Below are 23,558 nucleotides of genomic sequence, written 5' to 3' on the forward strand. Positions count from 1 at the left end.
TGTTTGTCTGGCCTCTCAACAGACACCCCTCCGTTGTGGTTGCACCTACGGTACGGCCATCTGTATCGTTGAGGCACGCAAGCCTCCCCACCAACGGCAAGGTCCATGGTTCATGGGGGGAGGTATCTCTATTTAGTGAAAGTATTTTCAGTCATGTTTTGAACATTGTCCGTCTACACTTCATTAAGTAATGTTTCGCCGCAAGAGATATCGCATTTTAGAGAGTAAATTAATATGGAGTATGTCGCTCTTTTTTTCAAACATTCACATACCCATTTCGTCTTTCCTTGTTGTCTTTTGCGCATGCAGTTGCAGTACTTAAAGTAGGCACAAATGCTGTGATCAAAAAGAAATGATTAGCTTACATTCGCATTCTCTTTACATCGTTCCTTTCTTGTTGTTCCCATGGCGATGGACTGTTTGAGCGTGAAAGGAAGCTACCGTACAGGCTGAGGTATCTATATTTATACTTGGCAGAACTAATTACATACTGACATAATCGTCGTTATTGCTTTCGTTTCCCAAAAGATATAAATATTTCGATTTCGGAAAAGAAGCTCTGTATTTGGCGAAGATGTCGAAGAAGAAGGTCCCTCGCGTACTGGTTGTATCGCGTAAGATGTGGAGACGGTGATTTGAAAGCGGACAGAGTAGGAAGGGCGTCCCTTATCTGAGGGATCGCTGTCTGGCGATGGGACAAGTGTGGCAAATGTCCGGCATTCGACTTCACATCTGAGATCACCAGTCACCTAGACTTAGAACTACTTAAACCTAACTAACCTAAGGACATCACACACATCCATGCCCGAGGCAGGATTCGAACCTGCGACCGTAGCGGCAGCGCGGTTCCGGACTGAAGCGCCTAGAACCGCACAGCCATTCCGGCCGGCGAGGGAGGGGGGGGGGGGGGGGGGGGGGGGAGAGACTGCTGTGGCCTGTTACGGGGTTTGGAGTCGTGAACCACTGAGAGCTACGGCAGGACGGAGCCTCTCCATCGTTTCTAGGTCCCCGGTTCAATAGACAAAGACAGTGCCTAGGAAGACGCTCGAGATGAAGGTCGAGGGAAAGAGAGCCAGGAGAAGCGTAAAGGACGAGTGGCCGAAAGGAGTGCAGGAAAGCCTCCGGAAGAGAGGGAAAGAATGGGACAGAAGGGAGAAGTGGGACAGGCTGGTGTTAGAACACCTGGGCAGCTGTGCAGAGGCCACGTGGTGGTCCAGACGGCCTCACAGGAGGGGCCAGGGCGGTGGGGCAGAGTCGGCCACGCCACGCCACGCCAGGCGCCGGCTGCCGGCTGATCGATGACGCGCCGTGACGCAACGGCACGCTGCCCCGCCCAGGAGCTGGACCACAGGGCCGGCGCCGGCGCCGGCGCCCACCGGCCGCAGCGCAGCAGGCAGACGTCACCACCCACTGCGTGTCTCCTGTACCGCTACTACACAAGCCGTCCAGTGATTTGACGATAGCGATATGGGGTATAAATAATTCAACGAAGACACACGACTCTCATAAATGTGAAAAGGGTGTCTAGGGGAATACTGAAGTACTGTTCTGCACGTGTTACCTCTGTACTCTAACCATATGTGTTAAGAATGGTCAACATCCTGAACGATTTAAGAACTCACAAGGGAACTCCCCATCGCCCCCCCCCCCCCCCGTCGCCCCCCTCGGATCTACACCTACATCCATACTCCGCAAACCACCTGACGGTGTGTGGCGGAGGGTACCTTGAGTACCTCTATCGGTTCTCGCTTCTATTCCAGTCTCGTATTGTTCGTGGAAAGAAGGATTGTCGGTATGCCTCCGTGTGGGCTCTAATCTCTCTCATTTTATCCTCATGGTCTCTTCGCGAGATATACGTAGGAGGGAGCAATATACTGCTTGACTCCTCGGTGAAGGTATGTTCGCGAAACTTCAACAAAATCCCGTACCGAGCTAGTGAGCGTCTCTCTTACAGAGTCTTCCACTGGAGTTTATCTATCATCTCCGTAATGCTTACGCGATTACTAAATGATCCTGTAACGAAACGCGTTGCTCTCCGTTGGATCTTCTCTATCTCTTCATCAACCCTATCTGGTACGGATCCGACACTGCTGAGCAGTATTCAAAGCAGTGGGCGAACAAGCGTACTGTAACCTACTTCCTTTGTTTTCGGATTGCATTTCCTTAGGATTCTTCCAATGAATCTCAGTCTGGCATCTGCTTTACCGACGATTAATTTTATATTGCCATCCTAATGTCGTGTATGACGCACCAGACGTTTTTTCCGGTGCAGCATTCGGTTGACTTGTCGCCTTGTAATCAAACGTTTGCGATTCCCGTTCGAAAGCCACTTCCTTTCGGCTGCTAATACAGTAGTTGTGCAGAATCAACTGTCATTTAGGTCCCTACCTTAGACCTCGCTTTTGCAAACGGACGTTGCACCACGACACAGACAAAAATTCGAAAAAAGCGAACAGCGAAAACAAATGCAGAACGGAAATTTGAACACGGCTCGACCGCTTGTCAGTCCAAGGTCGTATCCACGTAATCCCGCTTCTCTTTTCAGCTGCTCTATATTCCACTGCTCTCCCCAGGGCTGTCAATAGTTCTAATGGAATGTTGTCTACTCCCGCAGCCTCGTTTCGACTTAGGTCTTTCAGTGCTCTGTCAAACTCTTCACGCAGTTTCATATCTCCCATTTCATCTTCATCTACACCTTTGTCATTATATCACACGAAAAAACTATTTTTTGTCATTTGTTATCCGTCTGTCTGTGTGCTGTCTGTCCGTCTGTCTGTCTGTTTGTCTGTTAAACCCCTTTTTTCTCACGAAAAGGTAGATGTACCAAATTCAAACTTATGTAATGTACTAAAGGTCTACGGTCCTTTGGCGGTGTGAAAAATTTAAGCGTCTCGGTCAACGCATCCGGAAGATACGGCCATTTATGTGCCATATGCTGATACACGCTAACTCGCTCATCAAAACCTGTAGGGTACTTCCTGTTGATCTAGACACATGAAATTTGGCAGGAAGCAAGCCTTTATAGTAAAAGTAAACGAAAAACATAACTGGTGTTGCTAATTAGCGTAGCTTGTCAATATAACCTCAGAATTAATAAAATAAATGGAAAATTACCATAGCGAATGTGAAATCGCACAGCAGATTCAAACTTAAAACATAAATGTTCTGAAAAGTCTTGGAATTCCCAGGAATGATATCTTTCCAGTACCGATATCGATAAGAGGCAAAGGTCGTCGAGATCTCGATTCCCGTCGTGGATGAACTGTCTATATACATAACTAGCTGGGCTACCCGGCTTCGCTCAGGGAACAGAATCCTGGTGTTTCTCTACTGAATTTTTTCGCTTTGCAAAAATTGGCGTATGTTATCCATTTTTTCCGATTGCGACGTGTGTTTGTTATATGCTTTCATCGGGCCTTAGTGCAATGACTTCATTTGTTAGGTTTTATGTTTACTTGTCTTCGCCTGCGCTTCTCGTAGGGAGTTATTTTCATGGCTGGCTTGAGTTCACAGTGTTCTGGTATAAGATAATGTCGCAATCCTTGTTTCTTCAATCCGTTAATTTCGTTATCCTTCAGTTTCTGCGATTCTCACGGTCTCATTGTCGTTTGTTGGGACCTGAACGTGTTCGTCTGTTTCATTTTTTCGCTATTCTTTTTGTTTTTCGCCATTTTGCTTCAGAACTGGCAAGATATCCTCTTTTGCGTTTGGACATTATCTAAAATATGAATCAAATCAACTTTCCAATTTACAAATACACTAAGGACGCTTTACACACTTTTCATACTTTATTTTCGATTATGTTCAGTCTCTGTATCACTATGACTACTCACACTGCACTGTTTATTTTTATTCACTCACTGTACTACTTTTTCAGTTTCCCCCTTCGTCACTGATACGAATTTTTTTGTGGTAAGTTCCTGTGGGACCAAACTGCTGTTTCTCTGCCTCGTGATGACTGGGTGTTGTGTGATGTCCTTAGGTTAGTTAGGTTTAAGTAGTTCTAAGTTCTAGGGGACTGATGACCATAGATGTTAAGTCCCATAGTGCTCAGAGCCATTTGAATCATTTGAACCAAACTGCTGAGATCATGGGCCCTAGGCTTACACACAACTTAATCTAACTTTAACTTGCCCTAAGGACAACACACACACACACACACACACACACACACACACACACACACACACACACCTCGGACCTCCGATGGGGACATCCGCGCCGCGCGACCCGTGACAAGGCGCCCCAGACCGCGCGACGACTGGCAAGAAACTCAAGTTCGAACCCACGACAGGCCTTGCTTTATATACCCTGCCAATGAGTAGTAGACCCACCAAAGGCGAATTCCAAAACATACCATAAAAGCTTCGAATGGTCCACAATGTTCCACAACATCCCGGATAATTTTGGAACATTCCAAAACACTCTCGAATGTTGTGGAATGTTCTGGAATACTCTCGAATGTTCTAGAAATTTCTAGAGGACGAAACTTACCAGCCCTTGTATCTTCAAAAGCACGGCCTTCAGGTAAAAATGGGAACCTTCTTCATGGGTGGGGGATGGACGGCTACCACAGCACATAGCTCCCTTCATTGTACCGGGATTCGTTTCTGAGTTTTGGCGGCACGCACATCGTACACTGACTTTCATAATATACGGTATATTAAGATTGTGGAGAACCCTCAGAGCACGGGTTCTATTCGCACAAGGCTATCATGATAGTTGCCAGTTCCATCAATACATATACACGATATACATACATCTAAGCGATATGCGGTATGTTTGCCCTAGTTATTATCACCGCCCAGCAGTAACGCGGACTGTAAAACCTGTGTCCACAGCACAGCTCGGGAAATGAGCCCTCAGTGCTCGGCAGTCGGAGGAAAATTTATTCCTGATCTTAACTTACCATAATAATGCACTCCCACGTTCAATCACGATCTATCTATCTATCTATCTATCTATATCTATCCGAATCCCGCTCCAGCTACTGCCAGGTCTGGGTGCTGATGCGTCCTCTCCATTTGGCACGGTCCTCCCACCACTTTTCCTCCTCCACTTGCCGCCAGGTCACACCTCTCCTTTCTACAGATATTCTCACTCCCATTTTCCACCGTGTTCTTGGGCGCCCTCTAGGTCTTTTCCCATCCATCTTCAGTTCTTCCATAATTTTGGGGAGTCTCTGCTCATGCATCCTCTTAACATGCCCATCCATCTTAATCTCGTTCTTTCAATTTCTTCTCTCATACTTTCTTGTTTAAGTTCCTTTCTAATCTCTACTTTCCTTACCCTGTCCATTCTTGTTTTTCCCTTAACTGCTCTGAGAAATTTCATTTCCCCTGCTTGCAGTCTGCTCCAGTCCCTTTCTGTCATTGTCCATGTTTCTCCACCATAGGTGACAATAGGAATGTAATAATTCTTATACATAAGGAGTTTTGCTCTTTTTGAAACTTCATTATTCCAAATCAGGTGTTTCATTGTTCGGTAGAAATTGCCTCCCTTCTGTAACCTCCTATTAATTTCGTTAGTTATTCTTCCATTCCTAGATATTTCATTCCCTAAATAAGTGAAACTTTCTATCACTTTGAGGGGTTCTCCATTCAAGGTAATATTTCCGTTGATCCCTTTCTCTCTTCCAAATACCATTACTTCACTCTTATCTTTATTTATTTTTAATCCATACCTTTTCATTATTTCCTTCCACGCATCAGCTGTAACTGTACATCTGCCTCTTTATCACCCCATATTACCATATCATCTGCAAAAATAATCTTTTTGTCTTTTTCTTTTACTATATCTTTAACTGCCCTATTCATTCCCTCCATCACAACATTAAAAAGTGCAGGAGATAGAATACTTCCTTGCTTAAGTCCTTGTCTTATTTCGAAGTATTCAGAGTTCCCCAATAGTGTTCTAATTCTAGAATTGTGTCCTCTGTACATTGTCTTTATAACATTAATGTATCCATCTTCTATATCTATCTTCATTTCTTTCCAGATTCTTTCCCTGTCAACTGAGTCATATGCCTTTTCTATGTCTATAAAAACTATTATCACCCTTTTCTTATACTCCCAACTTTTTTCCATCAGTTGACGGATAGAACATATCAGGTCGATCGTGCTCCTTCCTTTCCTAAACCCATGCTGTTCTTCACTCAGCTCCTTTTCTATCTTTTCACTTATTCGATTTAGTAAAATTCTTTCGAAAATCTTGGCTGTATGACTCATAAGGGTTATTCCTCTGTAGTTTTTACAAAGTCTTTTATTGCCTTTGTTGAAGATGGGAACTGTTCTCCAGTCGTCAGGTATTGTACTATTTCTCCACACACTTGATAGTACTCTATACAGCCACTGCATTCCCACTGGACCTGCTGCTCTTATCATGTCCACTGATACTTCATCAGGTCCTGGGGCTTTCCCCCCATTCATCTTCTTCACGGCTTTTTCCATTTCTTCCCATGTAATTTGTCCTAATTCTGCTTCCCAACTTCTCTCAATTTCTCCACTATTTGTTGTTTCCTCATGTACCTGCTCCTCAGCGTTTAACAGCTTCTTAAAATGTTCTTTCCAGAGATCTTTTATATTCCCTGGATCTTCAATAAGGGTACCGTCCTCTGTTTCCATCTTTACTGGTACTTCAGAAGCCTTCCTTTTATTTTTCATCATTTTATAGAACATTTTCTTATTGCTCTTCACATCTTCTTCAAGTTTTTTTGTAAACTCTTCCGATGCCTTTTTCTTTACTGTTTCCACTATTTCTTTGCACTTCTTCTTTTCCTCTATATATCTTTTATGGTCTTCGTCATTTTTAGTTTTCCACCACTTTATCTATGCTCCATTTTTTCTTCTAACTGCTTGGATTGTGGTATGATCCCACCAACTTGTCTGCCTTATTTTTTCCTTTCCAGATGTTCTGCCACATACTTTTTGTGCTGCTTCGACTAAAGTGCCTTTGAATAAACTCCATTCTTTTTCTACATCGCAGAAAACTTCTTTTGGAAATTTTTGTGTGATTAATTCTCTGTACTTCTCAGCACATTCACTCTCCTTCAGTTTCCAATCCCGTATCCTCATCAATTTCTTCTGTTTTCTATTTTTCACACACTGATTCATTTTCCATTGTCCTTCCAGTAATCTAGGGTCTCCATCTGCACTCACACTTGGAATTACCTTCACATTTATTACTTTCTCTCCCCATTCTCTATCTACTAGAATATAATCAATTACACTCTTGGTTCTTCCACCCCAACTGTATCTGGTGATAACATGACTTTCTCTCTTCATAAACCAGCTGTTTGTTATTTTTATTCCAATCCTCTGGCACAAATCCAGGAGTCTTTCCCCTTCTTCATTTCTACCTCCATATCAGAAACATCCCAATACTTGCTCAAATCCCTTTCTGTCTTTGCCTACCTGTGCATTAAAATCTCCCATCACTATATTAGCACTCTCTATATGGTTTTCTAACACATTTTCAAAGTCCATCTTCTCTTCTTCGCTACATCCCATTTGAGGTGCATAAATCTGGATTACTTCTAGTGTTTCTTTTTGGAATCTCAGGTTTAAGATTATGATCCTGTCTGATATATATCGCACATTTTCGATACAGCTTTGTACATTCTTATTCACCATCACTGCCACACCATTTCTTCCTGACCATTTATTCCCACTCCAGTACAGTTTTCCTCCTCCTCTCAAATTCTTCTCACTTTTTCCCTTCCACTTTGTTTCGCTTAATCCCAATATATCTAACTTCCTCTCTGTTAGTACATCTGTCATTTCTTCCATTTTTCCATTGAGGGTTAATATATTAAGGGTGCCAATTAAGTATGAATATGTAAGTATGAATGTAAATATTTAAACTTTCCATCGTGATTAATATTTAAACTTTCCATCAATCACGATGGCAAGTTTAAATATTTACATTCATACTAAGTGTTAACAGCAAATTTCTCCTTTTTCGCAGTCGCTTTTCTCGCTGTTGCCAGTGTGCGTTTTATATCCTCTGTGCTTTGCCCATCGTGTGGTATTTTGCTGTCGAAAAAGCGAAATTCGTCTGCTACTTCTAGCGTCTCATTTGCTGATCTAATTCCCTCAGCTTCGCCGGTCGTAATTTGAGTACACTGTATTAACGAATTGATGTTCTGTTTTCAGAGACGCAATCAGTTCTGATCAACTGCTCTCTAAGTTCTTTGCTGCCTCGCAGAGAGTTGGAATGACATCGGCAAACCGTAACAAACATCTCTCACCCGCTTCTCAGTTACTGCCTCCGTTTCGTGTCCATCGAGTTTTAACAACCCTACCACAACAAAGGTCAAAAATTAATTATAAGTGTAGTGTTGCTCACGCTGCTAAATATTGAATTTTCGGGCAACAACAAAGTTATATTATGTGGCAGGTGTCATTAGAGCACAGTTAATAAAGTCATTTCTTGAAAGAATAGATAAACTAGGCACTCACCTTTTCGTGTTTCCCACGCCGATCTCGTTGTGAACTCATGGCTCTATCGTCGAAAATCTAGGTAGTGATGATTCCAAGCTCGGATGCAAAGAGGCCTAGGTGTTACTCTGCGATATTCAAAAGTTTTATAGATGTGTTTCATAAACCATTCTTGAAGATTAAACTCTTGCAAGTTAGGACAATGGTGATGTAAAAAAGTAATCAGCACTCCGAATTTAAGTTACGCTTCTTTTTTATTACTTTTCTTGCAATATCACGTAACTCGTTCCAAAACATCACTTCACAATATAAAACGTACTTGAAAATATCTTCCTCACTGTTAAAAGTTCACATTTCATAAACTGACTACAATTTGCGTCTTTTTAACATGACGACCAAAGCTTGACTCTCTAATAACGGCTTACGCGGCCAAAAATCCGAGTTACAAGTACGTCAAAGACGATAGTGACAAAAGAAAGAATACACATAAGAATAATATCATTGCAATATAAACACGTCGATGTATCAAAGTACCTCTACATTTATGAAATCAAATCTGCATGTTGTCACAGAAATATGTTAACTATTTTACAGAAACACAATAGAATATTGCTGGTATCGAGAGGTTGAGGTGAGGTGCTGCAATGGTTACGTAATTCAAGTACCATTACAAAGTCTTATAACTGGAGTCTGGATTCTGTACAAGCTGCAGTTAACCTCTCACATGCTTTATTATTATTATTATTATTATTATTATTATTATTATTATTATTATTCCTGAGTACTTCCGATTCCAGTCAACACTGTCGAAAACTATATCTAAATCTACAGCTTGCGGACGATCGTTTTCATAGACTTTTAGCGGTAGAGATGCGCTAGTGAGAGTAGCGGAAAGAAAAGTTGTTGCTGATGATGCATACCACTCTTATCGAGCAACAATGTCAGTGCTGTTTCGCGTGAGCTCTTCACATTGGTCGAGTTGGTGTACGCCTCTCTTGATCTGCTTCGTATAAATTACAAAGACTGCGCCAAGGAAGCCTTCCGCATTGTCTGTGGGGCGTGGATGGAAGGCAATTGTGTTGGCGGTTCGTAGTGCGGGCAGCGGTTCTGCCAAGGCGCTGTGGCACTAGGCGTACGAGCCCGCAGGGAGGTCTTACTGCTTGATAGCATCCAATAAACTAACCCCCTACCCCAACTTAATTGCGCCTTTTTGTAAGCAGTCTCCGTTCTCGCCTCAGACAAATAATTGTAATTTGCCAAATCATTGAGAAACACGGTGTGTTCAATAGACACACTCATTTTCTGTTCATACACTGTGTGAAAGCTTTCGATAAAGTAAATGAGAAAAGCTATGGCAGATAATTAACAGAAAGAGGAATACCTCTACACGTAAATAGAGGTCGCGAGGATTACAATCATTGGTGCAGGAAATGGAAAATCTAAGATCAACACAAATTTAGGAGTCAGACAAGGTTGCGTTATGTCTCCGATTCTTTTTAATCTCTGTTGATGCATCGAGGACAGGGAACATCAGCTGGTTAAGCAGTTGTCAATATCAGTGAAATTTTCCAACAGCCGTGTAACTAAAATGTTATTTTATTTTATTTTGACGACAACCAGTTTCGGCATTCCACTATGCTATCTTCAGGAGTTGCTACCAAGTCTTCGGATGAAACACTTTTGCAACGGTTTGAATTCTGTATGGCATTATCGTTTATTTTGAGAGATGCATATGGGGTCTGAAGATGGCATAGTGGAATGCCGAAACTGGTTTTCGTCAAAATAAAATAGTTTCCGCTCCATAGCCCCAAAAAATGAGATGATTTTCGTGCGTTTGGAACATGTCAGAAAGTATAACATAAAAAACGTAAAACATTTGAAGATAATTCTTACTACTATGATCATTTGTCAGGACATTATCAAAATAGGTGAATACATTACTGTAAACTGGAACTGCTAATATTTACACAATTAATACACTGTCAGAATGAAACATAGTTACGCACTTTTGATAAATCTATCATACACAAAATACCTACTCTTGACTGTTATGACTGAGTGTTGTCAAAGTTGAAATCTAACAGACGGTTTTACTTAAGCTGGTCAAACAGTTCAAGTTAAGAGATTCATGAATAGAGTAGGAGTTACCTATCAAAAAGTCTTTCAAACTCTAAACCGTGCATTATCTGAGACCAAGTTTTTAATGGTTGCTGCCAATTTATTGAAAATGTGTGTTCCTGAATATTTGAGCCCTTTTTGGATCAAGGTAAGTGATTTTAGTTATTTATGTAGATTGTTCTTATTCCTAGTACTGATACTGTGTATTGAGCTATTTGTTGGAAATAGAGATATATTACTTGCAACAAATTTAATTAAGGATTAAATATAATGTGAAGCAGTGGTTAGAATGCAAATACCTATGAACAGGTTTCTAAATGATGTTCCTGAATTTACACCGTAAATGATTCTTATTACATTGCTCGGTTTGATGAGTTACCCCAGAATGATACAGTGTGACATAATATACTAAAAGTAAGCGAACTATACAAGTTTTTTTACATCAATATCTCCTACTTCTGACATTATTCTCACTGTAAATACAGACTTGTTTAGGCGCTTCAGCAATTCTTCCCAACTGAATTTATTGTCGACTTGCAAAGAAATTTAAGACTGTTAACCTCTTCGATCTGCATGTCTTCATATGCTATACACGTTCTGGAAGGAAATCTCTTACTGGTTCTGAACTGTATATAGTGGGTCTTTTCAGAGTTATACGGCTGTTGGAGAATTCCATTAATATTGACGATTCTTTTTAATACTGTTACTGACTACGTGCGGAGGTAATGTACAAAATTTACTTGTACCTGTGACTTCAATGAAAAGGATTAATTATTTTATGACCTTAATCTTGTTGATGATCAAATTGTGGTTGCTGACAGCGAGAACACATTCCAAACAGATGCTCGTACACTTCTGGCCATTAAAATTGCTACACCAAGAAGAAATGCAGTTGATAAATGGGTATTCATTGGACAAATATACTAGAACTGAATATGTGATTACATTTTCACGCAATTTTGGTGCATAGAACCTGAGAAATCAGTATCCAGAACAGCCATCTCTGGCCGTAATAACGGCCTTGATACGCCTGGGCATTGAGTCAAACAGAGCTTGGATGGCGTGTACAGGTACAGCTGCCCATGCAACTTCAACACGATACCACAGTTCATCAAGAGTAGTGACTGGCGTATTGTGACGAGCCAGTTGCTCGGCCACGATTGACCAGACGTTTTCAGTTGGTAAGAGATCTGGAGAATGTGCTGCCCAGGGCAGCAGTCGAACATTTTCTGTATCCAGAAAGGCCCGTACAAGACCTGCAACGTGCATTATCCTGATGAAATGTAGTGATTCGCAGGGATCGAATGACGGGTAGAGCCACGGGTCGTAACACATCTGAAATGTAACGTCCACTGTTCAAAGTGCCGTCAATGCGAACAAGAGGTGACCGAGACGTGTAACCAATTGCACCCCATACCATGACGCCTGTATGACGAATACACGCTTGCAATGTGCGTTCACCGCGATGTCGCCAAACACGGATGCGACCATCACGATGCTGCAAACAGAACCTGGATTCATCCGAGAAAATGAAGTTTTGCCATTCGTGCACCCAGGTTCGTCGTCCAGTACTCCATCGGATGCGCCCCTGTCTGTGATGCAGCGTCAAGGGTAACCGCAGCCACGGTCTCCGAGCTGATAGTCCATGCTGCTGCAAACGTCGCCGAACTGTTCATTCTGATGGTTGTCGTCTTGCAAACGTCCCCATCTGTTGACTCAGGGATCGAGACGTGGCTGCACGACCCGTTACAGCCATGCGGATAAGATGCCTGTCATCTCGACTGCTAGTGATACGAGGCCGTTGGGATCCAGCACGGCGTTCCGTATTACCCTCCTGAACCCACCGATTCCATATTCTGCTAACAGTCATTGGATCTCGACCAACGCGAGAAGCAATGTCGCGATACGATAAACTGCAATCGCGATAGGCTACAATCCGACCTTTATCAAAGTCGGGAACGAGATGGTACGCATTTCTCCTCCTTGCACGAGGAATCACAACAACGTTTCACCAGGCAACGCCGGTCAACTGCTGTTTGTGTAGGAGAAATCGGTTGGAATGCTTCCTCATGTCATCACGTTGTAGGTGTCGCCGCCGGCGCCGACCTTGCGTAAATGCTCTGAAAAGCTAATCGTTTGCATATCACAGCATCTTCTTCCTGTCGGTTAAATTTCGCGTCTGTAGCACGTTATCTTCGTGGTGTAGCAATTTTAATGGTCAATAGTGTATTTTATCTACAACAGCTAATTTATATAATGTATTAGTATCTTCAAAGTAAACAAAAGTTATGGCTCAATGAAATTATAAAGTCGTCCATTGCTGCTCTGACTGCTTTGTAATTTGGTTTTTGTATGTATATATTAAACCGGGGACCTAGAAACGACGGAGAGGCTTCGTCCCGCCATAGCCCTCTGTGGTTCACAACCCCAGAACAGGCCACAGCAGTCCGTCGACCCCGCCGCTGCCCCACACCGAACCCAGAGTTATCGTGCGTCTCTGCCCCCAGTGGACCCCCCGGGAACGCCTCATATCAGACGAGTGTAACCCCAAATGTTTGCGTGGTAGAGTAATTGTGGTGTATGCGTACGTGGAGACTGTTTGTGCAGCAAGTGTGATAGAGGCGGAATAAGGGGAACCAGCCCGCATTCGCCGAGGTAGATGGAAAACCGCCTTAGAAACCATCCACAGGTTGGCCGGCACACCGGACCGCGACGCTAATCCACTGGGCGCATTCGCACCGGGGACCGTCAGGCCTTACCCCTCGGGTAGCAGCGCGTTTGACCGCGAGGCTGCCCGGGCGGGCTTTGACTATAGTAAGTCGTTGCCTATTGCCATATGACCAGAAAATAGAAAGACTAAACTAGTTCAACTTCTTAGTAAATACCGTCTCATTCACGACAGATATGGACATACAAAAGAAAGTGGAAAGATGTAATTACTTTAACGGAACAATTTATAGAACCCTCAGAACCAAAGTAAGAAAGGGAACTCTACTGAAGGTGTACAAAACGATGTAAGTACCAGCCATGAAACACGAAAGTGAGTCGTGAACTATAACAAAAAGAAATCAACAAAGAATGTGAAATGTAACAAGGTGTAACAGTTAATTAGTATAAATACTCATCTTTGTTTCTCGGTGATCTCCGATGCTGCAGTAGCTGTAAAAGAATTTGCGATTATCTGCTCCACCAAAATTTGCTGCAATTTGCTGAGTTATTTACGGTGTAGCTAATGATTTGGCAGTGTTGAGGGAAATTTAGGTTGACACGATGTTCTCTTCCAGAATTACATGTTTATTTGCCTAATACGGTTACAAAACTGGCTCGCATGAACTATACGTAAACTAAGACACTGGTGATTGATTCGCCACTCCTTATGTATTATTTTAGCAATTGCTAGTTACGTCACCCACTATGAGAAATAGAAAATTCATGAATTACAATCAAAAATATGCCGGTCTATGCAGGTTGACATCACGAAATTTCTTATTAGTTCACTTCTCTCACGTTGCAACATAAGGTTTTACACAGATATAAAGTTGCTTACATCATGAAGGTTATTAGTCGGGAAATGTTCCTGACATTTGCATGTGTTCATTCCATAAATATTTATGAAAAGCTAGTTTCACTCCTCCTGAAAGGTATTCTGGAATTACAAAGCAAACCAGCGCAGAGGATATATATAAACGCCGAAACGAAATTATTGACAGAATTTGAATCAGTGTAATAAATTTTCTAAAATTACCAGATAAATGAAATGAGAGTGTTACAAAATTTATAAAAGCCTGAAAATGCGGCAGCTTGACACCTGGGGTCAACACCTCGTCTGACACTTATCATAACGATCATATATTGGTGCGTTTCAAATGCAAGCAGCGGAGATACGATTCCAAGGGAAGCAGCTGTGTACTCACTGGAGGAATGCTGACATCAGAGAAGAGTGGGAAATAAAGAGCTTAAATGAACAGATTAAAGAATACAGGAACAACTGGGAGGATCGTGTTACCAGAATGGAAGACGACAAAATACCGAAACTAACGATGAATTATTTACCCAGTGGGCTGAAGATCTTTAGGAAAAGCTAGGTTCAAATGGCTCTGACAAGGGAACCTCCCCATCGCACCCCCCTCACATTTAGTTATAATTTGGCACAATGGATAGGCCTTGAAAAACTGAACACAGATCGATCGAGAAAACAGGAAGAAGTTGTGTGGAACTATGCAAAAACTAAGCAAAATATACAAACTAAGTAGTCCATGTGCAAGATAGGCAACATCTAGGAGAGTCGGAGTTCAGGAGCTCCGTGGTCCCGTGGTTAGCGTGAGCTACTGCGGAACGAGAGGTTCTTGGTTCAAATCTTCCCTAGAGTGAAAATTTTACTTTCTTTATTTTTGCAAAGTTATGATCTGTCCATTCGTTCATTGACGTCTCTGTTCAGTGTAATAAGTTTAGTGTGTGTGTTTTTTGGCCGCATCGCAAAACCGTGCGATTTGTAGCCGAAAGGACGTGCCTGTCCAATGGAAACCGAAAACATTTGATTGCAAGGTCGTAGGTCAACCGATTCCTCCACAGGAAAACACGTCTGATATATTCTGTACGACACTGGTGACGGGATGTGCGTCACATGACAGGAATATGTTGTCGACCCATCTAACTTGTACACTTGGTGAATGGGTAAAAAGATTCTTCTACCTTGCCCAATTTAGGTTTTCTTGTGGATGTGATAATCACTCCCAAAAAAGTGTGAAAACATAAGAGTTAGTCACATAAACTACAACAAATGAATGCAACAGTTTCACAGTCGCACAGTTTTCCCTGTGCTCTATCAAAACATATGTTTTTAATGTTTTCAAATTTTTCCGTGTGTAGACCGTCAAATCCTGCATATGTCGAAGCAAATCTGAGCATGTCCTGGAATTTTGGAGAGCGAAGTTGATTACATGTGAGTGCCTGAACTTTGGTAATTGTCTGAAAATAAAAAATTAAAATTTCTTCTGAGGGAAGACTTGAACCAAGGACCTATCGTTCCGCAGCTGCACACGCTAACCACGGGACCACGGCGCTCATGGATTAACAGTTAACCTGGATGTTGCCTATCTTACACATGGACTACTCAGTTTGTATATTTTGTTTATTTTTTCATAGTTCCACACAACTTCTTCCTGTTTTCTCGATTTATCTGTGTTCAGTTTTTCAAGGCCTATCCACTGTACCAACTTATAACTAATTCTGAGGGGGGTGCGATGGGGAGGTTCCCTTGTGAACAGTATGGGACTTAACTACTGAGGTCATCAGTACCCTAGAACTTAGAAATACTTAAACCTAACTAACGTAAGGACATCACACACAACCATGCCCGAGGCAGGATTCGAACCTGCGACCGTAGCGGTCGCGCGGTTCAAGACTGTAGCGCCTAGAACCGCTCGGCCACTCCTGCCGGCGGAAAAGCTAGGAAAAGGTGGACATCAATAACAGGCAAATGCCTAAAACACGCTGAAAGGTAAAGCAGACTCATTCCTTTCCTCATTGTTCTACCAATTAACCAAATTCTGCCGCGTTCTTTAACTACGACTGAGCCCATATGGTCATTCCGTGTCATATCCCTGCAAATTGTTTCATTTAGGTATTTGTGTGTGTTGAGTGGTTCCATTAGTGACTTATTGTTGCCGAACATTGACAGCAAAATTCCAATCTTCGCGCTGTTTCGATATCCATCAAGATCTGACGGGATATATTAATGCAGCTTCTTTTTTGAGATAGTACTTCATTACAGGTAACTGCATAATCTTCAAAATTTTTGAGGTTACTATTAATGTTGTGTGCCAGGTCAGTAATACAGGGTGCCCCCTCCCCCGCCCCCCCAAAAAAAGAAAGCAAAATTTAGGAACAGGTTTCTTATACAGTAATAAGTAAAAAATATCTAGTAAACAAGGGCTCTAAAACTCATACCTTAAGAAACATGACCACTTGTTCATCTTCATTGGAAGCAGGAAGTATTGACTGAAAGAAGGAAAAAAATAGTAAGCGTGGGGTCTATAACACACACCTTAAGCGCTTGTTTACCTTCACTACTGTGAAAAACATATCTTTACTAAACAAGTGCTCAGAGCTCTTCAGAGACAAATTTTAGACCCGATGCTGACTAGACTTTTTCTTGCTTTGGTCAATACTTCCTCCTCCCATCTTACGAAAAGCATAGAGCTTGCAGTAGAAGAAATGTGTTTCACAGTATCGAAGATGAACAAGTGCTCATATCTCTTAAGGTATGCTCTTTAAAGCCCATGTTTACTCGACAGATTTTACTTATTTCTATATGAGAAACCTGTTCCTAAAGTTTGTTGCTTTTATGTTGGAGGGGGGGGGGGGCACCCGGTGTACAATTAGAAGATATATAGTTCCCTTCTGCACGCCTGAAGTGACTTGAACATTTGTCGATAACGTAACATTCCACCCAAGAGAAGGTGCTGCATGCTCCCTGCCTAGAAATCCTCAGTCCAGCAACAAATCTCGTAGTTAATGGTTCAAATGGCTCTGAGCACTATGGGACTTAACATCTGAGGTCATCAGTCCCCTAGAACTTATAACCACTTAAACCTAACTAACCTAAGGACATCACACACATCCATGCCCGAGGCAGGATTCGAACCTGCGACCGTAGTGGTCGCGCGGCACCAGACTGAAGCGCCTAGAACTGCTCTGCCACAGCGGCCGGCAATTTCGTAGTTACGGAATAATTTATTAGTATTTCGGTACAATATACTCGAAGGCTCCATTGGCTCGTTACAGAATAATTGTATTTCGTTGTAACGACAACGGATTAGTCGCGGTGGTCGTGTTCCGTGGCCAGTTTGGGCACCAGGCTTGACAGTAATGAAATATACTACTTCTGGGGAATTGTGAAGAGCCTAGTTTATGAGTCTCCGGTTGATACATGTGCCTAGTTGCTAGGATTGTAGCCCCGGAAGTAGTGCGCCAACGCCTGGGATTCTTGAAGACGTACAGGCACGTGCGTACATGCGACAGACACTCGATTAGGCCAAACGTTGGTCGCTTCTCACCAAACGGGGGCTCGGAACTAGAGGACTGGGCCATGTGGAATCGCAGTTGGCTCCGATAACTTGCTGACGTTGCTCTTCTTTTTGTATTGTTATAAAGTAGCGTTTTAATTACAGTTTCACCGCCCGATTTTACAATCGATAAAGAGCATTTAGTAGCTGTGCATGTGCAGTATTTATTTTAGTGTGAGAAGACGATCATCAGAAAAAAATGCAGAAGAAACGACGCTGGTCGTCGACCTCTCTTTTGAAAAGTAGGGAGCAGTGTTGTGGGAGAAAATTAATATCTACTGGCTATGATTTTCCGAATGAAAGCTGCAGGTTTGGAATTGTTATTGAATCGCGTAGGCCCTAAAATTTCCAAAGGGGGCACCTCTTTAAGGAGAGCTGTACCTGCAGCAGAAAGATTAGTGGTCAGTCGTTCACTGCGAAACTATGTCAATAAAGCCTCCATTTTCTTTTTCACATCGTGCAGATTGTTTTATATTGGCTCCCTTATTTCCCTTCAAGCGTGTAATCTTTTCAATTTCTTTGTATAATCGCAGTTCGTAGGGCAACATAAACATTGTCGTTCAGGATGAAACTTTTATCAGCTTTAAGCTCCGTCCAGATTCTACCCAGTACTTCAGTATTTGTTGACACATATACGGGGTGAGTCAGGAGGAAAGGTACATGCTTTGAGGGGTGATAGTATTAGCAATTCTGCACAAAAAAAACTTCATATGTACGTATGCCCTATTGCGAATGGTTTCTGAGATGAACACATTTAATATCACTTTTGTACGTTTTTCTTGCATAACTAGAAAACCGCAGCCTCCAGCGAAAACGTGTCGCAGTGCAAAATTAAACTATATTAAATTTCCTACAAAAAAGGTCCTATTCATTTTTTACTCTAGAACTAATGATTTGTGCGAAGAGAGCGCGAGAATGTTGAAGAACTCGCTCCATGCGAATGTGCTGTAGTTTTTGTAGGCCAGTTTGAGATAGTTTCCAGACTTGATAGACCACAAGGGGTTCGTATCAAACTGTTCGTCTCAACTTCCTACCCCAATATGCTACCTCAAATTGGCCTACAAAACTACGTAAGCTGCAGCGCATGCGCCTCGAGCGAGTTTTTCAACATTCTCTCGCTCTCTTCGCACAAATCATTAGTTCTAGAGTAAAAAATGAATATCACCTTTTTTGTAGGAAATTTAATATAGTTTAATTTTGCACTGCGACACGTTTCCGCTGGAGGGTGCGGTTTTTGAGTTATCCAAGAAAAACGTACAACAGTGATATTAAACGTGTTCTATCCCAGAAACCATTCGCAATAGGGCATACGTCTATATGAAGCTTTTTGTTCAGAATCATTAATACTATCACCCCTCAAAGCAATGTACCTTTCCTCCTGACTCACCCTGTATACACACTCTTATCGAGAGTAGATCCTGCCTACAGGGAAAACAGCGACTGTTCAAATTTTTTCAGGACAGCCACAAGTCTTACTCAGTATGTTTAATTTACTGGTTTCGCTCTTTAACAGCCAACTACTGTACTTTAAACTGTAAATTCCAGAGTTTCCAATGATACTCCCGTTAAACTAAAGAGTGAGCCCAGTCAATAAAACATGCCAAGTGTGATTTTTGGCTGTCGTGAAAAACTTAAATAAACACCCGTTCTAGAAACACTGAAACCTCTACTGAAGCAGTGAAACTCGACGCGGCGTCCACATTAGGATACGGTCCCGAGGCCTGATCGGAGTTCCGACTTGAGCCCAGTCGAACAACTTTTGGATGAGTCAGAACTTCGGCTTTTCTCCAGACCTCCGCGTCCACTTATTAGTGCGTATTACAGACTTTTTAGCTGTTTTGAAGCTATTTTCACAGCAACTCAACACAGTCGAGGAAACAAACCGAATACAATTAGATGATATCACTCAACAACCTGCGAAAGTTCGTCGGTGAAGGTCTGGATCATCACGTAGCTACAACGAGAATGCTGTCCGCAACCTCTCCTACGGCTCAAGCCACGTGACTTTGGGACGGCGTAATTTGAGTGTTACTACTTCGCTGCTACAAGTGGATCACCTCCAAAGTACCTTGAAACCTTGAATACTCGTTTTACAGACATCTTAACAATTTAATAACAGGATTTGAAGTTGGTTTAAAGAGGTGAAGAGCAGTGGTATTATACATTTTCACCACAGTATCATAGCTCATATTCCGCTTTACTTACGGTTTTTCGGTGACGGGATAAGAAGTGGCAGCCAACAATATTTTTTACGTTTTCTATTGCGTTTATTCAGATTGTCGAATCTGTTATAATTAATTACGTTACAATGACACTACATAGGACACTGTCTCGTGCAGAGATACTTACACACAAGGGCTTGAGAACCAGCATAAACTGGAGGAAGTTAATCAGATTGTTATCTGCATATGAACATAGCACCAATATGTACACACGGTCTGGCAGTTCACTCACACACACTCGCCAATTTATTTAGCACTTGTGTCATAAACACATGGCCATAAAATCGTAGAAATTATCTCTACAATATAAGACTATATAACACCGTGTCTCGATATTTTTCAACGTATAAAGTGCCTCATATCAATATGAAATTTGCAGTTATGCATTTGTTGTACATTCCTATGAAAAGTAACTGGTCTTCCTTTCACACACTTCTATTTACAAACGTAGAAAATGGTTCAAATGGCTCTGAGCACTATGGGACGTAACATCTGAGGTCATCAGTCTCCTAGAACTTAGAACTACTTCAACCTAACTAACCTAAGGACATGACACACATCCATGTCCGAGGCAGCATTCGAACCTGCGACCGTAGCGGTCGCACGGTTCCAGACTGAAGCGCCTAGAACAGCTCGGCCACATCGGCCGGCACAAACGTAGAAACGACATTACTACAGCATAGCTGTTACTAAAACTGATACGTGTGCAGAAGTATATAAAGAAAGGCGAATATGTGCAATATTCAAGTTTCGCTATTACCGTGAATTGTAGACAAGCAGCACCGTCCCAGACCACGTGACTGGCCGGCCGGTGTGGCCGTGCGGTTAAAGGCGCTTCAGTCTGGAACTGCGTGACCGCTACGGTCGCAGGTTCGAATCCTGCCTCGGGCATGGATGTGTGTGATGTCCTTAGGTTAGTTAGGTTTAATTAGTTCTAAGTTCTAGGCGACTGATGACCTCAGAAGTTAAGTCGCATAGTGCTCAGAGCCATTTGAACCAACCACGTGACTAGGGCCGTTTGATGTTGAGAACGTGCGCGGTAGACCATGCTCAATGCATAGATTTACATACTCTATGAAACATGGACAGGAGCGACGCTTGTTTGCTGCGATTGGTTACTGCGGAGTGTAGAGCGTCAATTGCGGGGTTCCATTTTTCCAGGCTCTGCTGTTGGACGTGCCGCTGTTTGTTTGTCTTCACAAAAACTGTCCACTTAAACATGAATATGTACACAAATTTGATGCAGTCTTCCTATGCCTCTTCTGATACCCTAGAAGGTAACATATAGTTCCAGGTACCACAATCGTACCTGAACCGGTATCTGTGTTGTATACAATAGGACCAACAGGACGTGTGTTGTTTATGTTAGCAGCGTAGGCGTCTCGTCTTGCTGTGTACAGGACTGAGTCTAGTGCGCGAGCGCCGCTTGGCTGATTCCGGCTGCCTTTCCTTTCAGTGTTGGCGCATTCCTCTAATACTCTAGTAAAAATTTCGACGCCAACGTTAACAAGCGCTGTATCACCATATTCGCGTTTTCAAGTGCTTCAGAATGGCGTAAAGAAGTATATCTTTTCATTTAAAAAATTCTTGCTTCAATATCTCGGTTGATATAGTAGTTCAGTGTGTTACGCATACAACAAAATTAGGTGCTGCTCTGCCTCTTACCATTTGCCGAAAACTTCGCGTCGATATCGTGAACCGTTCATGAAATACAGAGGTGCAAGTTAAGGCAGTTCACCCTGTATATGTGGATGCAGCGTACATTTACTGTATTTGGCATTCAGAGTGAAAAAAACAGTGCGGAGGTGGTTCGCGACGTCGGACTCGGGCTGCGAGAGAGTCGCCCCATTTGACGGCCGGCGTCGGCGTCGCCTCCCCGCCGAGATGCGCGTTGCCCTCCCTGCCTGCTGCTGCTGCTGCTGCGTCATCGATCAGGCGCGTGACGTCACGGCGGGTGGGCGCGGGGTCACGGACCCCGGCGGCGGCAGCGACAGCGACAGCAGCCAAGTCCCGTCCCACACTGCTGCTGTGTACCACCCAAACAGCCGTGCCGCCGCTGTCTGCATCGGCGGCCGACTTCACGGCTTCCCGGCCGGAGTGCGCCTTGCCTTGCCTTGCCTTGCCTTGCCTTGCCTTACGTCACGAGTTCCCCGCGGTTTCACGTGGGCGCCGTTGCTTTTCATACTTCCTAACCGTCTCGGGAGCCGCACACATCTCGCATTGACGAATCCCCTCTCGGTTTGAGTAAGTGCACCCCTCTCCGCCGGTACGTCAATACCAGATTCGGGATTAATAACAGCCTTCCGGGGCGTCTTGGGTATCTAATTTGTGACAGATTGCCGATTGCTCGTCAAAATTATTCTATAGAGAACATCCTTGTGTGGAAATTCTTTCGTTAAAATGATATATAGAAGCTCCTGCTCTTTGGGACAGTTATTTCGCACACGCTGGAAGATGTAATCGTTTCTAGAAAAGTAGTGCAGGCATTTGGGGTTGGGGAATGCATTTCTAGGCGTATTCACGAAAGATTCTTACGCATTTTTCAGATCTTTTGTCGGGTTCACTTATAAAATATTTGTTTCTGAATTTGCATCCAATTTGACGAGTCGGTTTTTACGTGCAGTTTCGGCGAATGAATTTGTTTTCGTTAGGTGCGAAGGGGGTTAGTTTTTTGTGTGATCGCTGCTTACACTAGATTAGATGGAGGAATCGATAGACATTGATTTTAATATCATCTTATCAGTGGCCCACTGCCAAGTACTTAAGTGGCAGACTACGGATTCAGAGTTCTGGGGATCGACCCTTGTTCAGTCCAAGGATTTTTATATGCCATTTACCACTTCTTTCACCTCTGACAACGTTAGTCAATGTGGAAAATGCTGGGTTGTGACGTAGTTCCGTGCCGCCCTGTTGACTGCTTCAAATGTAATCGATTACGCTCCGGTCAACAGAGAATCGTCTTTATTTTTTAAATATATCATGTGTGTCTGTCATGCTGTTCGCCCAATAATATAATTAAATGATTATATATTTTATTTGCAACTTTACTCCATATATTTGTAGTAAATGTAGCTATGTATCTTGTAAAGCAACGGTCTGGCTACAATTCCAAAGTCTGATGTTGAGTCCTCTGACACTCGAGGATTTTTTTGTCAGTTAACTTCTTGCAACCCTCTCAATGATTTATGTTTGCGAAGACAGCCGTAGAATTCACATTTTCCTTTATTGGAACGGATTCGTGATTATGTAAAAATGCCGAGTTGCAGTGTGCATCGGAGCCAACATTAAAACTGCAAGTCTTCGTATAACTGGCTGTGTAAGTCAGTTCGACGATAGTAGGTAACCAGAGGATATACCCTCCGAAAAGATCGTGCTTAAAAAAGCACTGTGGTATTGGCAAACCAACATTCAGGTTGATAACAACTGTAACTTTTTAGTATTTTGCTGCATTACTTCTCAAGGGAATGTGTTCACAAAGGAGAGTAATATTAGCAAACGTTTAATCACAAATATTATGCTAACAAAACATAACGCAATATCAGCGATAACAATCGTAAATACGGATCCGGACAGAACACGTCCAAGATCGTAAGTCACAGCTTATCACGAAGACAAAAGTAGTAGAACAGAAGAAATGTCTTCACAAGCGTATTGTTAGTAAAATTGACCTATTGTTCCGTGTCTAATGACATATCCGGTATGGCATATAAAAT

General features: G+C 42.7%; 1 protein-coding gene across 1 annotated transcript in view; it reads left to right on the top strand.

The window, feature by feature from the left end:
- Positions 1 to 23,558, top strand: part of LOC126424850 (serine/threonine-protein kinase minibrain) — a 498,832-nt gene that overhangs the window by 417,831 nt on the left and 57,443 nt on the right. The gene's annotated exons all lie outside the window — the stretch shown is intronic.

The sequence above is a fragment of the Schistocerca serialis genome, chromosome 10 (genome assembly GCF_023864345.2).
Source record: "Schistocerca serialis cubense isolate TAMUIC-IGC-003099 chromosome 10, iqSchSeri2.2, whole genome shotgun sequence".
In the NCBI taxonomy this organism is placed as follows: Eukaryota; Metazoa; Arthropoda; class Insecta; order Orthoptera; family Acrididae; genus Schistocerca; species Schistocerca serialis.